The sequence below is a fragment of the Halichoeres trimaculatus genome, unplaced genomic scaffold (genome assembly GCF_033239565.1).
Source record: "Halichoeres trimaculatus isolate MK-OKI-2021-1 unplaced genomic scaffold, fHalTri1.1 fHalTri1_scaffold_1, whole genome shotgun sequence".
Taxonomy (NCBI): Eukaryota; Metazoa; Chordata; class Actinopteri; order Labriformes; family Labridae; genus Halichoeres; species Halichoeres trimaculatus.
The window spans coordinates 28654463-28670353 of NW_027437179.1; the positions used below are offsets into that span (position 1 = coordinate 28654463).

Genomic DNA, 15891 nt, shown 5'->3' on the forward strand with positions numbered 1-15891 from the left:
CAACAGCCTGCCTCTCTCCGTCCCTCTCGGCACACTGCCCTCCTTGGTCTTAAAATAGAGGGGCAAAGTAGGAACGCCTAAAGTTACACACGTAGGTGAACTCGGGCGTTTTGTGGGGAGGAAAAAAATCTCAAGCAGGATGACACTGCAATCTGGCTGCGGGGGGAAAAAAGGGAACAGACGGCAGAATGAGAAATCCTCACCAAGTTGTGGGATTTTTCTCTTGACTAAGCATGCTTGCACAAGTGTGTGTTTGTGTTTGCGTGTGTGTGTGCTTAAGTATGTGCGATTTTCAGAGTGCACTCAGGCTGGAAATAAATACATTCTTGACAGTCCTCAATAGGTCAAATACTACATCCTTAAAAAAGTGTGCTATGTGGAATTGTACCTATTTATAGCACTTACCCCTGTTTTTCATACTGTGGTTCAAATGCTTTGAGATTTAACTTGAACTTTGGCTCAAAATAATTGATGAAAAATCCTGTGGACTCCAAATCTTTTAATCAGCCGTTTCCTGGAACATTGGAAGCTTTAAAATGTATTTAATGAAATCCCTCCTTCATTAGGGAGTCCGAAAAATGTTCAGGAATTAGAAAGAAAAGTAATTTACAGGCTATGACTGTCAACACAAGATGCAGCGGGACCAGTTTGTGGTTGCCCCTTCCCATTGATCTCACACAGCAGGGGTCAGCCAGTGCCCAGCTGTCAATTCAATATTGGCTATCAGTGTGGACAGGCAGAGCCAATGATGAAGGCAAATCTTCATACATCCAGACAGTTACCATGAAGGGGAAAAGCAGATCTAGCCAGGGGGGATCATTAATGTACCCATGGTCCTAAATCTTCTCTAATAATCACCAGGTTTCCTCAGGCACTGTAAAAATTCTTATCAGTGTTTCTGAGCAAAAAGTGTTTACGTCTCATTTTTCAGTTTTTCCGTCTTCATTTTCTAATTGATACCACACCAATAACATTCATTGAGTATCAAAAGCTTTCCCCTTCAGGCTTGATTTTTTTTTCTGTGGTGGAAAACAGCAGCTGTGGTCACTAGGATTTCATGTCTGTAATTAAGTTTTTTATTGAAATGATAACACCAAAAATCTGAATTAGCTTTTCCAACCTCTCCTAGAGCAAACTTAACTAATACACTGTCCATCTTGAATGTTTAAAACCTTCATATGTTCACCAAAACATTTACTTATAATCGATTAAAGATGAAACCAAAAGAAAGAGTTTAAGTGGTGGACTACTGCACATAGGCTAGTCTGAAATCTGGAGTGGGTGACTGACAGTTTAGGCAAGACTGTTCTGTCACGGTAAAAGGTTTTTACTCAGACAGATTTCAGCTTTAAATCTTCAAGCGCAGCAAGTTGTTTATTTTGCAGTGTGCCTTTTTATTTCGCTCATTAACATTTGCACCATGTTTGTTCACAGGTTGATAAAGCTTGGAGGTAACTCTCTCAGCCTCTAAGCAGTCATGATGAGACTGAAAGATGAGTCCACCGACTGACTGCTGACAGGTGAGTCAGCCCTAATGGTACAGAAGGGCTACTCATCGCCAAAAAGACAAACAAGAACATTCCTCCACCCTCTAACTGAAATAAAAGTGACTCACATGCTGTTAATGGCAGTAATTTTCCTTTTTGGAAGGCAGTCTATTTGAATATTAATACACATATTAACTCAAAGGGGCTTTAGTAATTGTAAATGTTCACCTTTAAATCCGGCAACTTTAAATTCAACCTGTACAGCCCCAACTGCTACTGTAAATCTGAGTTCAGCTAAATTCAGCCTATAGGTAGGGATGGGTACCGAATTAGGTACTTCTATAGTAGACGACTTTCCTTGCTGGACATGAACACAGCATTGCAAGGTTATATATGGAAGAATTAGCATGTTAAATTGAAAAAAAAAATTACTAATAAACTAATTGATATTTTTTACCACATAAACTCAAAAAAGTATCAAAAAGTGGTACCGTTGAGTACCGGTACCAATTGCCAGGTACCAGGCATCGGTACCGTATTGTTTCAAATGTGAAAGGTACCCATCCCTACCTATAGGATCTTTCATCTGTATGTCCTTAAACTTTCAACACAAGCTCTGCTTTATCTATTCATGGGTAAATACTTTAGCACATGGGAGTAATAAAGAAATGATGTGATTTTTTTTCTTCTATTTTTTTCAGTTTGGTGGTAACTTTTCATCAGTGCACCTGTATACAGATGAAATCTTCGAGGTCATCAGCTTGGCTTCTTGGCAATATTATGAATTGATGAGATCTGGCAAATCAATCATAAGAATAAAAGTATCAAAGACAGACTATCAATTCAATGACCCCATGCACAACACAACGTCTTTTGAACAGGATTGTGTCGGATTCTTCACAGTTGACCTGATAAACTGGCAGCTCTGGGAAAGATCTGTACGCATCAACATCTTCTGGTGTCGATGTAAATGTTCCAGCTCTTTCTGAGCCCTTACACTCAGCATGGATGATTACTGAAGACAGTAGCAAAGAGAAAGGAGCAAGCAAAGCCTTCTGGTGACCGCCAGAGGTGAAGTTGACAGAGACAGAGGTTGATGAAAGGCGCTCCGCCTGCAACACGGAGACGCATGCCATTTGACCCTCCACGCTAATGATCCAGCTGCTACATAATCTGCTGGGCCAAGTCGGTGTCTTAATTAGAGAACCTTTGGCTGTGGCAGGAATGATGAAGCGCGACACAAGCAGGCAGTAAAGCGGCCCCCCTGCTGCCTTCATTACCCTTCCAGGCTGCGGGACAGTCAGAGCGGGGACAAGCCCTGGCGTGCTGCTGCGTCAGGGAGGACTGTCTGAGTATGTTCACCAACGGGTCTGGGGGCAGGAGGAGGAGAACGGAGGAGGCGGGAAAGACAAGAAGAAGAGTAATCAGGGGGCTTAAAGCAGCAGGGGAGGGTGTGAAGGGCACCGTGATGCTGGCATCAGACCCGGCAGAGAGCAGGAAGTGGCTGCAATGTGTGCATTGAAGTCAGAGTTGAGGCACTATGATTACGAGCCTCGGGGAACAAGACTGCGTTCCCACACACAAACTGAGCCACTTTGATCTGTCACGAGGAAAATAGGGTTCTGTCACTGTCACCGCTGAAAAAAGAAAACTTCTTTTCTCTCTCTCCACTTTAATTTGTTTTCAGAATGGAGCGCTGGGAGTTTTTCTGAAGGCTCAGAGGGAGAAATGGACGGTCAAATTCATTCTCTAATCAACACTCAAAGTTTCTTTATCCTCTGGGGATTAATGGCAGATTTAGTTCTGAATGAGAAATTGAAAGGGTTTTTGAAACATCTTAATTTACCAAGTTCTTGACAGGACTTATCAACGTTGCTGCCGCCAACAGAGCACTGACAGCAAATCAGTGATTGTGTTTTATGTCTCAGCTACTGAGTCTGAAGTGGCTCAATCAAACTGACAGCAGGCTTATTGTACATGTGCCAGAGCCTTTTTTAATTCAGGAGTCTGCAATGAGGCAACTAGCTGAGTAACAACCAGGGATTACTCCACACAACACAGCGGATTACGTCAACTTCATCATGTTGGGCAAGTACAAACTGACTGAGAGGTCTGACAGAAGCAACTGCGTCATACAATCTGCCTTGTTCCCCATTTCCACTGTTGCAAAATTCATGTATGTACTGAGCAAGCACTTAAAAATTTTAGTACCCCTTACAAAGCATGGCCCACCCTGGGTGAGGTTAAAATTTCAAGTATAACAAAGCTAAAACAATGCATATATATACAAATAAGCTTTTTTAACATTTAATTAAAGAAAATAATTACCACTTTCCATTTCAGCCCTCATTTAGCAGGGTGGAGTTTTATGAATGTTGGTATGCCTGTATTTGCTTCAGCCATCTCTGTAGTGTTAAATGGGAAAAGACGACTCCTGTTTAATAATTTAAGGTCATAAACCTAACAGAATTAATGTGTACCGTGTTTGACTGATTGAATAACAGCCCAACTTACCTATGTCCTCAGTGAGTACAGGACCAGATATCTCAAAGCTGCCCCTCTTCCTGAGTCCTATCCGGGTTCTTTAAAGCTGCACATACGTTGATGTCTATGTGAATGGAAATGTTTTATTTTGATGCTGATTAAGTGTTTATCTAAATTTTACAGCTTCATTTTTGTTCAGATGCACATTATTTCTATTTATTTTCACAACTCATTTTCATAAGTAGTGTAAACCAGTGTTTCAGCACGGCTGACATATAAATATACAGAGATTATAGGTGACTGTAAATCCTGGGGCAGAAATTCAATATATTTTATATGATTAAAAATGTCTTGAGTTTGATGTCTGACTCTTGACAAATGCTGTCAATGTGCTTCAAATCATAGCATCTACAAGCAATTGATACCGTTTAAAGAGAATACTCTAATGCTAAAGAGGGGGTATTGTGCCTTTTTAGGCTATATACTGTCCCTCTGCTTCCCCTGTAGTTAATTAAAATGACATAAAAAAATCTTTTTTTCTCACCTGTGTTTTAGAAAACCATAGCTTCTTTTGAACTGATCCCTCTATAAAGCTCTACAAACTCCTTTTAATTGGCCCTATGGGGACCTATTAAGGGCAAAGTTCTAGGAAGTCCTTGGTGTTTGATGCCCAATTCTACTGGTAATTAACCGCTAATTTTTCAAGTTTAAATTAAGCATCCAGTAACGTTGGTTTATATTAGAGGTGTCTCAGTCCGATACTGATATCGGTCCGATATCAGCAAAAAAACAAATATCGGTATTGTATCGGAATGCATCTAAAATCTCAGATATAAGCATTTTCTGTCACCCATTGGTTAAAAATAAATGGGTCAGTTTTTCCTCATACCTACTGTTGCTGTGTACTGTTCTTTGTTTGAATAATATCACTTAATCAAGCCTTTTCTAACATGACAGATACACAAAAAAATAAGTGATAAAAGTATGCATGTTTAATGCTGATATCATATCGGATTAATATCGGTATCGGTCAATACTTAATGCTGCAGTATCGATATCGTATCGGAAGTGAAAATGTAATATCGGGACATCCCTAATTTATATACATCTTTACAATATGACACGGTACAATACCCCCTTTACCCTAGCTAAGACAACTCAAGGCTTTGCTTTAGTTGTGAGTGGTTGAGGAATTCAATCCAAGATGAGCTAATGTACATAGCCTGCATTTTAATTTTCTGATGATTAATGGTCATGGACTTATAGTTCAAGAAAGCCATGTAAAATTTAAAATTCATGAAAAATAGTATAGGGCACATCCTTAGATTTCTGTTGAACGAAAAGGTTCAGCTTAAAGTGATTTCTGTCTTGATTTTTTTATGTTCCTTGTTTTCCTCAGCAAAAGTATCCTGCAAAAAGACTTGTACCTTTTGAAGCCAAGACCTGAGCCTTTTCATGTGCCATTAGCAAAGTGCAAAATGACATACACAAATATACTGCAGAGCATGCAGCAGATCAGCTAAAGTAATAACTGCACAACAACACTAAACAGTTAAACTTAAGAGAGAGCAGATGTAACAACATGACAACACCTTGGTCCAATGAAACAATAGCAGTTCAGCATTTACAGCCTCACAGCAGGGCTGCTGGAAATTGCTGAATGTGTTCTTTCTGCTTTCTTTAGTACAGTATGACAATCTTTTTGTAATGATCTGACTCCTGCTGAGGCAGGTAATCCATCTTTGTAAACACACCCTACTCTACCTTTATCACAACAGCGATGTAGTGAATGTGGTGGAAATGATTGAAAAGCTTCAGTTTTGAATCTCTGAGATAAAGAACATCAAAATCGATCGAAAAAAAGTTATCACTTCATCCCCCTAACAAAGAGATACCTCATGACAGTTTTCTTCTTGCAAACCCAATCATGAGCTGCAATACTTCATCATTTAAAACTGTAAATACAAAATGACCTATAGATCTATGAGTGCAGACAGGCAATGATTTTTGAACTACTGGTTTCAAGATCTGAGACAAAATATCATCAAAATTTGTAATAAGCTAAAATTGGCTCCCTTCACTCTCGTCAAATGCAATCTTCAGTCCACTGAATTGAGTTCTCTTCTTCTTCCTGACCAGGAAACTACCCAGTGAAGCATAAGTACTGTAGACATGCTTGAGAGGATTAGCTTTGATTAAAAAGGTGGACGATGCTGGTTTCACTACTTGGAATTAAAGTCCAAGTCTTCTCCTTCACCTAAAAATCCCGTGAACAAAAGTCAGGCTGCAGTGTGTTCACAGTTGAGAGTAGTATTGAAAGACATAACAAGACACCTCACGGGAAATTTTAGTCAAGGATAAAAAGCTTAAGTGAAGCAGACAGAATGCACACTTAATGTTTTCATCTTTGACTCCTGTTTAATAATGTAAGGTCATAAACCTGACAGAATAAATTTGTACCCTGTTTGACTTATTGAATAACAGCCCAACTTACCGATGTCCTCAGTGAGTACAGGACCAAAAATGAAGGTTTGAAAAGGAAGGAAGTACAAAACCAGAGGTAGAGCAAGTTACCCCTGAGTGGAAGTTTCGGTCTCTCTTGAATATCAAGTGTGCACAGAGTTTTTGCCTACTCTATCATGTAATTCTACAAGTTTGGTAAATATATTTTTGTCTCCCTAACAGTTTGAAAGAAGATAAATACAAATCTTTCATAAATTTCTTTCTGGAGCAAATGCACAAAGGATGCATTGTTAATTGGGCATTACTTCAGAGAGCTTAGTTTCCTTCCTCAAGGCCTAATTCACCAAAGATATATTAGGGTCATGATCATACAGTGCAAACATGCTAATAAAATGATCTGAGTTCATCACAATTAAGCTTTGGTAAACATGTGACTGCAACAATCCACGGAAGGAGGACATAGGTGGTCAAGTGTGCCAAGAACGCTGGAGTCAGGAAGCATTAAGGATGGGCACCTTTCACATTTGAGATGATATGGTACCAATGCTGGCCAACTGGCAATCAGTATCCATACTCAGACCCAATTTTCGGTGCTTTTGTGTGTATTTATGTGGTAAGAAATATTAATTTGTTTACCAATAAAATCTCATTTTTTTCAATTTAACACATTTTTTCTCAGTAATTAAACTTGTAATACTGTGTTCCTGTACAGCATGGACAATTGCCTGCTCTTCTACTCCCTCACAGTCAGAAACATGCGTTAGGGTACCTTAACATGGTGCTATATGATTTTAAGTGAATTGGTACTCGGTACTACAGACGGAATTCAGTCAGTACCTTTAAAAGTACCTAATTTGGTACCAATCCCTGGGAAACAGTAGTAGTAACAATCAAAAGTTATTATTTATTTTGAGATACATCAACTTAACTGCAAACAGTGACTGGCAACAACTATTGCAAAAAGAATGTGTGAAATGACAAAATTGACCATGTCCAGTTCTGAGAAAGAAAAAAAAAACAATAATAGTATGTTGGAGAGTTTGTACTAGGGATGGGTACCGAGTTAGGTACTTTTATAGGTACCGACCGAATTCTGTCAAAAGTACCGGGTACCGACTCACATAAAATCAAAAGGTACCATATTTAGGTACCTAAAGCATCCTTGTGACTATGAGGGAGTGGAAGAGTAGGCGGTTTTCCATGCTGGATTATCTTGCAACAAGTGGGTTTGAGGAGATGATTTCACAATCAGGATGAAAACTGGAATGGAGAACTTATTGCAACAACTCAGACATTTTTTTTTGGTTGTTCTGAGTTACTTTATGGGATTTTTATTCCCTTATATTGTTCTTTGGGCATGTGAATGTGAACTTTGTGTCTTTTTCTATTATTGTAACTCTGCTCTTTCAGCCAGGTAATTTAATCCTCATTACCTGTTGTGATCACTTAATGACGTCATGATAAGATAGTGTCTGCAGGTGTGAGGCACAATCTCCTTTTTTTACACGCTCCATCTAAAAATCCAATTGTTTGCTTGATGAAGGTCTAGGACCGAAACGTTGCAGAATTTAACAATATGCAAGTCGGACGGTGTGCGAGTGTTTTCTTTGAAACATGCTGGACATGAACACTGCATTTCAAGGTTATATATTGAAGAATGAATATGATAAATTTAAAAAAACTTATATTTTATTCTTATATAAATTGATATTTTTTTTACCACAATAACACAGAAAGTACCGAAAATTGGTACCGTTGAGTACCAGTACCGATTGACAGGTACCGGGTATTGGTACCGTATCGTTTCAAATGTGAAAGGTACCCATCCCTAGTTTGCACACAATCCCTGAATGTGATCCAGCCTTGTAGAACACACTAAAGCGTATGAGAATTAAGAACACTAGCAATGTAGTAGCAATGTAGCTTACAGAAAGCTAAGCTTGTGAGGCTAGCATAGCTGCCTTACAAGCTTGAGTAAAAAATGAGGGGACAAAGAGCACAAGGAGATAAAACCCAATCATCCACCAGCTTCTGAATTTACACTGTTAGATTTGGCTGATAGACATGGATCGTCATCACTCACATGGAGCGATTTGGCTTCAAATGTTGCCAAAAGACGCCAATGTGCAGCCTGTGTTAGAGTCTAGGGCTATGGCACTAATGAAAAGTACTAGGAGATGACAGTTGACCACAACTGGAGAAAACATAAACAAACGGCAAACTATTACACAACTGATATCAAATATTTTGAAAAGTAAACCTTTTAGCTTACTTCAAACGGTTCAATAAGGGGAAAGCAATGAGGTAATGTATGTAAAGTATGTGCGGTTGCTTAGCACTCAAGTATGAACCATGACAAAAAGCAAACTTTGTAAACTCAGTTTGTAGCTTGGTCATGGCTATATTTAACGCCACTCACAGCCCGGTGCTCTGAGACATGTCCATAACATGTAAGTGTGTAGTGAATAATGGTAAAGTCCAACCAGTTCTCATCTACCAACTCCAACCTCACCAAGCAGAGCTACCATAACCTGTTCCCCTACCTGTGCTCCTGTTCAGCTTTCTCCTTCTCTTCTGCCTTTGTTCTTTTTGACAGCTCAGCTCCAGTGCCCACTGTTACTGAAAAATTGCTCTGAGAAACACAGATTTCTTTTTACACTGCTAAACTTTGTCAGCCTACCTTGTGTTGTCATAGAGACCTTTACTTGTTATAAATCAATCCAGTCCTGGTTGATCTGACCATGGATACTGCTTGCAAAATGACGATCAGGTATGTCTCTAGAAGAGAGACTTTTTTAAGATAACTCAGAAACACCATTTCTTTTTTAACATCATTAATATCTTCACATAAACATCTTCATGTTTTGCTTCTGTAGCTTGTTTTGAGGGTTGCAGTATACCATCTATCAGAGTAATCAGCAAATATTATATTCCTCCAATTGCAGTATATGTCCTAAGAGTGGATTCAACATTTTACTTTAGTTTTTTTCAAGCAGATTCAGAAGCAGCTCAAGTCACCTAATTCACACTTCTCCATGTGTATTGGCAAATACAGCAAGAACCAGGGGGTGGCTATCCAACATGAAAACTTTTTTAGCTCTTAACAGTTAAAAAAAAAAAGTCCCATAAATTACCGTGAGGCCTGTTAAGAAAAAATGGTCTTATGTAGATGCATCAAATTTTCTCAAAATGCTGATCCACTCCTTTAAAAGATTGCATGAGTAAATCCCAAACGTATGCAACGCCCATCATGTGCAATCTGTGTAAACAACAACACAGCCAGACTGCAGCAGTGTTGCATCATTGAGCAGAAACTTGTAGTAATTGTAAATGTGCAGCAGCGGTCAGAGTCCACTGTGGTCTACATGACCTAGCAGTGAATGGAAGTAAAGGTAACTAGTCTTATTTTCAAAGCACTGTAGATGGTGATTTAGTCTGAAAATATAAAACTGATCGAGAAAATATATTCTTAGATACAGTTTTGTGTTACATTTTAATACCAAAGGGATCAAAGTAAAACAATCCTCCAAAGCTGCTTTAAATTTACATGATGATGAAAACATGGCGGCACTATAAAACTTCATTCACATGTGGAACATTTTAGTGAGGCTTTGTATTTTGCTCAAATTGCCTGTGTAGGTTGTGATTAACTGTGTTGTATTTCCTCTAAGGTGTCTGCAAATGACACACTCTTGCACTTAAAAAGACAAAAAATATATATATTTTATTATTAAGCGCTCCACCACAGTTAGCCTATTTCACTTTGTACCTAGAACACCTTGCTGCCTACTGCGAACAGCTTCCCTTCAAATGCCTCTGCATTACTGTCATCATTTCCTCTCTGAGAAAAGAGTAGGCTATTCAGCTCACAGTTGCACTCCCACTTGCAGACACAAGACTGTTGATAGGTACCAGACCAGTGTTCTCCTGCACTTATCTGCAATTTCCGCAATTAATCCCTTTTTACTGCAGCCATGCATCCATCACTGGCAACACTCCAGTAGCATGTGCCTGCTTGGCTGCACGGATACACAACCATTAAGACCTGTACTGGCTGTGCTGCTCTCTACGCTACTGCCTGTGGACTGTAGACGTGATGAATCCTGAATTAAAAACCATGTCAGACATATTCAAACAGATTACAGTGAATATTCACACCACTGATTGTTGCATGCTGCCCCGGCTTAAAGAGAGAGACAAACAGAGACGTGGAGTAAGAGAGGGAGAGCTTATTATGACAAGAATCTTCCTGTAGTGTGGTAACTTGGCAAAAGGGAGGGGAATCGCTAAGCGTGCTCCCTCTGTTATGCCAGAAGATTTGGCACATGCACTCACAACAACAACAGTGATGTAACCTGGTAACAAGCCTTTGGCATCTTTACTCTCGACCGAAACCTGGGTCATACCTTCCATATCAACAGCTTTCTACACAGCGAGGGAGAAGCCTTTGTTTTCTTAGCGATCTCGAAGGGGAGAAACAGGGAGGGGTGGGAACCCAGCTCACCTGCCCTTCAGTCAAAGGGAGACACCTCACTTTTTCCAGCCCTGAAGGCAAAAGACTTATAGAGTTATTTTTGAGATCCTTCAAACCAAAATAGCAGTGCTTCTAAATATTGTGAACACACGTGAGCGCAGTAATCGTGCAGCAAACAGCTATAAGCCTCATCTTCATTAAAAACACAGAGTAGGTAACGGCAATGCAGAGGCAACAGCTTTTAATGTCAGTCTTCCTTCTCAATTAAAGGCTTAATGGTTCAGCTGAATCCACCCCCAGGAAGAAAGCATTAATAACCCGGTCCTTACTTGCATTTTTAGGATGTGTCAATTATCGCTTCAGCGCTCACGCGGCTGAGCACATTGTTCAGCCTTTTGCAGCCTACAGCTGAGGTGAGCGCCAACCGGGGCCTCCTCGCTGCTAACAGAGTGTGCAAGAGTGTGTTTTACAGTGCAATCTATGTGTCGGTGTTATTAGTGAGCTACGTTGTGCTAAAACTGGCACTTAAGATGCAGGCAAGCAGACCTCTCTGCTGCGCTCTTAAAAAAGAAAAATGGTATACATGCTCTTTCTGCTCCCCTACTCCCTCAATCCCACTCGCCTGTGGTTGAACAAATCAAGTCCATAATTATTCTGCCAATCAATCTGGAGTGCAACTGTGGCTGTGGGGCAGTTAAACGCTGAGGCGAGAGAGTTGTCAACAAAGCAAGCTAAACCCTGAGTTCCTTAAAGCCCAACGAACCTTAAAAAGGCAAGAGAGACACCTTTGTCTTATTAGTCAGTGCCAGACAAAAGGAAGGTCTAATAAGAGCGTGGTAAAGAGAAAAGGCATCCAGCTGCTGCAGACACACAGACACACGCTCACTGACAGACACACAGACAGGCAGAGGGACAGAGGATCAGAGCTGTGGAAGATGTGGGAGTTGGCTGTGGATCAACTGTGTCGCTTCAGGCAGTCTGGAGAGGCCACAAAGAAAGCAACGTGGTTTGTGACCCCCTGAATGCAGCCATACAAACCAAGAGAGATCTGAATAGATGGAGCAGAGCTGGATATTAGAGATGTTAGAGAGATACTATCAGCAGGCAGACACTCTCCATGTTAATATGGGTTTTCTGGGCTGGATGTATACACAGACTAAAGGACACAAAGACATCCAGGCAATTGAAGGGCACACACACAAACACACACACTCACACACATGTGAACAAGGCCCTCAGCTGATTGCACAATCTGCAGGTCAGTAGAAAAACCCTTTGCTGGATTCCAGTAATTGAATAAGCCTTTCCAGTGAATCAGAGCAGTGATCAGGGGGGTGGGATGTCTCTCCGTCCCTAACAGCTTGCCTGGGAGGTGGCCTTTGTTTTGGAGGTGGCAGGGGTGCCCTGACACCGACCATGCGAACCCAATTACCCCGCTCCCACGGCCTGGGGGCCCCGCATTAACACACTCCCCCTGGGAGGTTGACTCCATGCCAGCCTGGCAGCCTGCAAGATCCTGCTGCTGAATCACAACCAGACCACTTAATGCACTGGCAGCCCGAGCGGTTTGGTGGCAGTCTTGAGGGCCAGTCCTAAGATGAATTAGCATTTTCTAGATCGAGTTCAACAACAATGTGAAGCATTGAGCCCATCTCTGGAGAGCTATGGTGCATATGCCAGGAATTATGGAAGCCATCCGTTTCCATGTTAAAGCAAGCCAGGAGAGCATCCATACCAGCGTGAGTATACTGTTAACCTCTTTAGTCGCTTAATGTTGAATTTCTTTCATTGCTTAAGTTACATTTTTCCCAAAAAATACCAAACATTTATTGTCAAAGTATTATCATTGTAAATATAGCAGTAGATATGTAAATATGCTGCTTGTCAATGGTGCAATAACTTCTTTTTTATCTTTCTTCTACATCTACATCTTCTTCTTTTACAATTATACATATTGATGTAAATTTACATTTTCATACAAAATTAAAAAGTTATTTTGTGACCTCATGATAATTGAAATTTGATTTAAATAACACTCATTTTGAATTCTATATGTAGTAATGCTGACTTAAAAAAATCTTTATTCACCTCTAGGGATGGGTACCAAATTAGGTACTTTTATAGGTACCAACCGAATTCTGTCAAAAGTACCGGGTATCGATTCATGTAAAACCAAAAAGATACCATGTTTAGGTACCTAAATGCATCTTTGTGACTGTGAGGGAGTAGAAGAGTAGGTGATTTTCCATGCTGGACATGAACACAGCATTGCAAGGTTATATATTGAAGAATAAATTTGTTAAATTGATTATTTTTATATTTCATTATTAAACAAATTGATATTTTTTACCACATAAACACAAAAAAGTACCGAAACTTGGTACCGTTGAGTACCGGTACCGATTGCCAGGTAGCGGGCATCGGTACCATATCGTTTCAAATGTTAAAGGTACCCATCCCTATTCACCTCAGACATAAAATGCTGTGGTCTAACTTGTTTATTTCACCCCTCACAGAGACAAACACGCATGAGCCGAATTTCAAAGTGCAACTCAGGTATGTTCAAAAAGAAACCATGCCAGAATTACCCAAGCGTGATTTAAAGGAATTACCTCGGTGGGCAGTGCATGTTCTGAGAGTGCTACACAGACAGGTTCAGGTCATGAATTTCACATTTAGGCAGAGGATCAGGATACGCAGCTCTGAAGCTGAGACACACAGCTACACCGAGACAAAACACTTTGTTTTAAATGCGGAAAGTACAAAGTGAAACGAAAATTTAAAGACGAAATAACTTGCTGCTGAAATAACTTAAGGTTGAGTAGATTTGTTGGCTGTTCCTCTCAAGCAAAGCCGAGAAATCTTCTTCATTTAGGACAGCAATGGAGCTGGAGTTATAATTAAAACCATTTTGCTTTTTAATCAATATTCAATCTCTCAGAAATAATTAACAGCATATTAAAGAGTTTACTGCCTGACAGAGCTGGATGCCTCTACATCATTAAGCTGTTGAAGCGCTGCTCTTTGACTCCTCATGTCCCATTTCGCTGGTTTACTGCGCCTCCGTACAGGCTCTTTAAAATGCTGCAGGAGTCATACACTGTACCTGCAGATAATAACACAGCCCACTGATAACATGCAGCGTATACACTCTCCCACTCTCTCTGAGACATGGCTTTTAACATGTAACACATAAACAACATGAGTGAACATGAACGTGACAAATGTCAGGCTTAAACAGGTCTACTCAATGCACAAGCTTCACAGGAAGCAGCGGCAAACTGTGATCAAGGTTTTAAAGGCGTACTGCTGAGGGGCGGCCACCTGCCATAAATCCCTGCCCTTTCCCTAGAGTGATAATGCAGCCCACATGGGAAGTTGCACAACAACACAGAGCATATTAGCAGGATTAGAAGTCACAGGTTAATAATTTCATATTTTCTTTGTGCTAAATCTTTTACTTTACACGGACATCTGAGCCATATTCAAATGATGAGCCCTCCTAAACGAGTGGAATTGCTCTGTAAGACAGCAGTAGAAATGCCCACAATACAGCCTAACACGGGGTATCGGCTTTCAGCAAGAACACCAGTCAATGCACCTGTCTGATAACATCATTGATAAGGCCCTCTCTCTAAAGACGCTTACTCTTCTTCTCAGAAACAGTACCCCAAGAGGCATCAATATATTATAGCTGCCACTGGCTTTTTACAGTAAGGAAAAAAACTGATTTCATGTAGATTATAATATATGATTGTGAGCATCAATGCTGCAGAGAATATGACTTCAAGAGAGGGTTTTATGCCTTCCCATCCTTTAAAAATGCACATACCTCTACATAATCATATGTTGCACAAATCCTTGAAAAAGTCTGTAAACTACCCAGAACAGGCCAAGGTACCTCCTATACTTCAACAAACTCAACTTTAGGGCATGCTTCTTAAGACATGCAGTTCAAAGTACTTTACAATAGGGGTGCACCATATCATACCAGCTACGATAATACAGGTGTAATTTTTTGTGACAATATAAATTTGTCATTTTGCGATATTTACAGTCCAGAGATGCAATGACGTATGACTCTCCCTGCCGTGTACAGAGAGTGGCAGCATCAACTTATCCGCACATGAGGATTTAGTCCCTAAAAGAGGAGCTACCTCAGTGATGTGGAAGTAGTTTGGCTGACCCAAGATCAGACACAAAACACACTATACACAAAATGTGCAGAACTATTACCTCGAAGGGTGGCAACACCACAAACATGTTCCACCACCTAAAGCTGAAACACACGGCCTAATACCACCAGGCTATGAAGACACAGGAGGAGGACATGAAAGCTACGTTATCATCGGTGGATTTTTCGCCTCTACGACGACCATGTGGTCAAGCCAAACGTCAGAACCCCAAATCAGCAATACCCCTTATTCACACAGCACAGTTCCGTGGATTTTGGGCGAGTGCCAGTTCAGAATGGATTAAATAACAGGTACCGGTACTCAAGGGTACCAATTTTCTGTACTTTTTTGTCTTTATGTGGTAAAAAATAACAATTTGTTTAGTAATAAAATATACATTTTTTTCAACATAACACATTTATTTGTCAATATGTAATCTTGCAATGCTGTGTTCATGTCCAGCATAGAAAATCACCTACTCTTCCACTTCCTCACAATCACAAGGATGTGTTTAGGTACCTAAACATGGTACCTTTTGATTTTATGTGAATCGGCACCCGCTACTTTTGACAGAATTCAGTCAGTACCTATAAAAGTACCTAGTTTGGTACCCATCCCTATACTAGATGCATCTCTGGAGCGCCGCGCAGTACAGCGCAGGGCAGTGCCCATAGCAATTGGATACCCGAGATCACAAGATCACAGGAAAACCACATGTTCCTGCAGGAATCCCACCTATGACAACGTACTAACATAGTAATTAATGAGTATGTTGAGCTCGTCTGGCCCTCTCATAACTTCATCACCT

General features: G+C 40.4%; 1 protein-coding gene across 1 annotated transcript in view; it reads right to left on the reverse strand.

Moving 5' to 3' along the window:
* Positions 1-15891, reverse strand: part of foxj3 (forkhead box J3) — a 96567-nt gene that overhangs the window by 56270 nt on the left and 24406 nt on the right. The window lies entirely within an intron of this gene.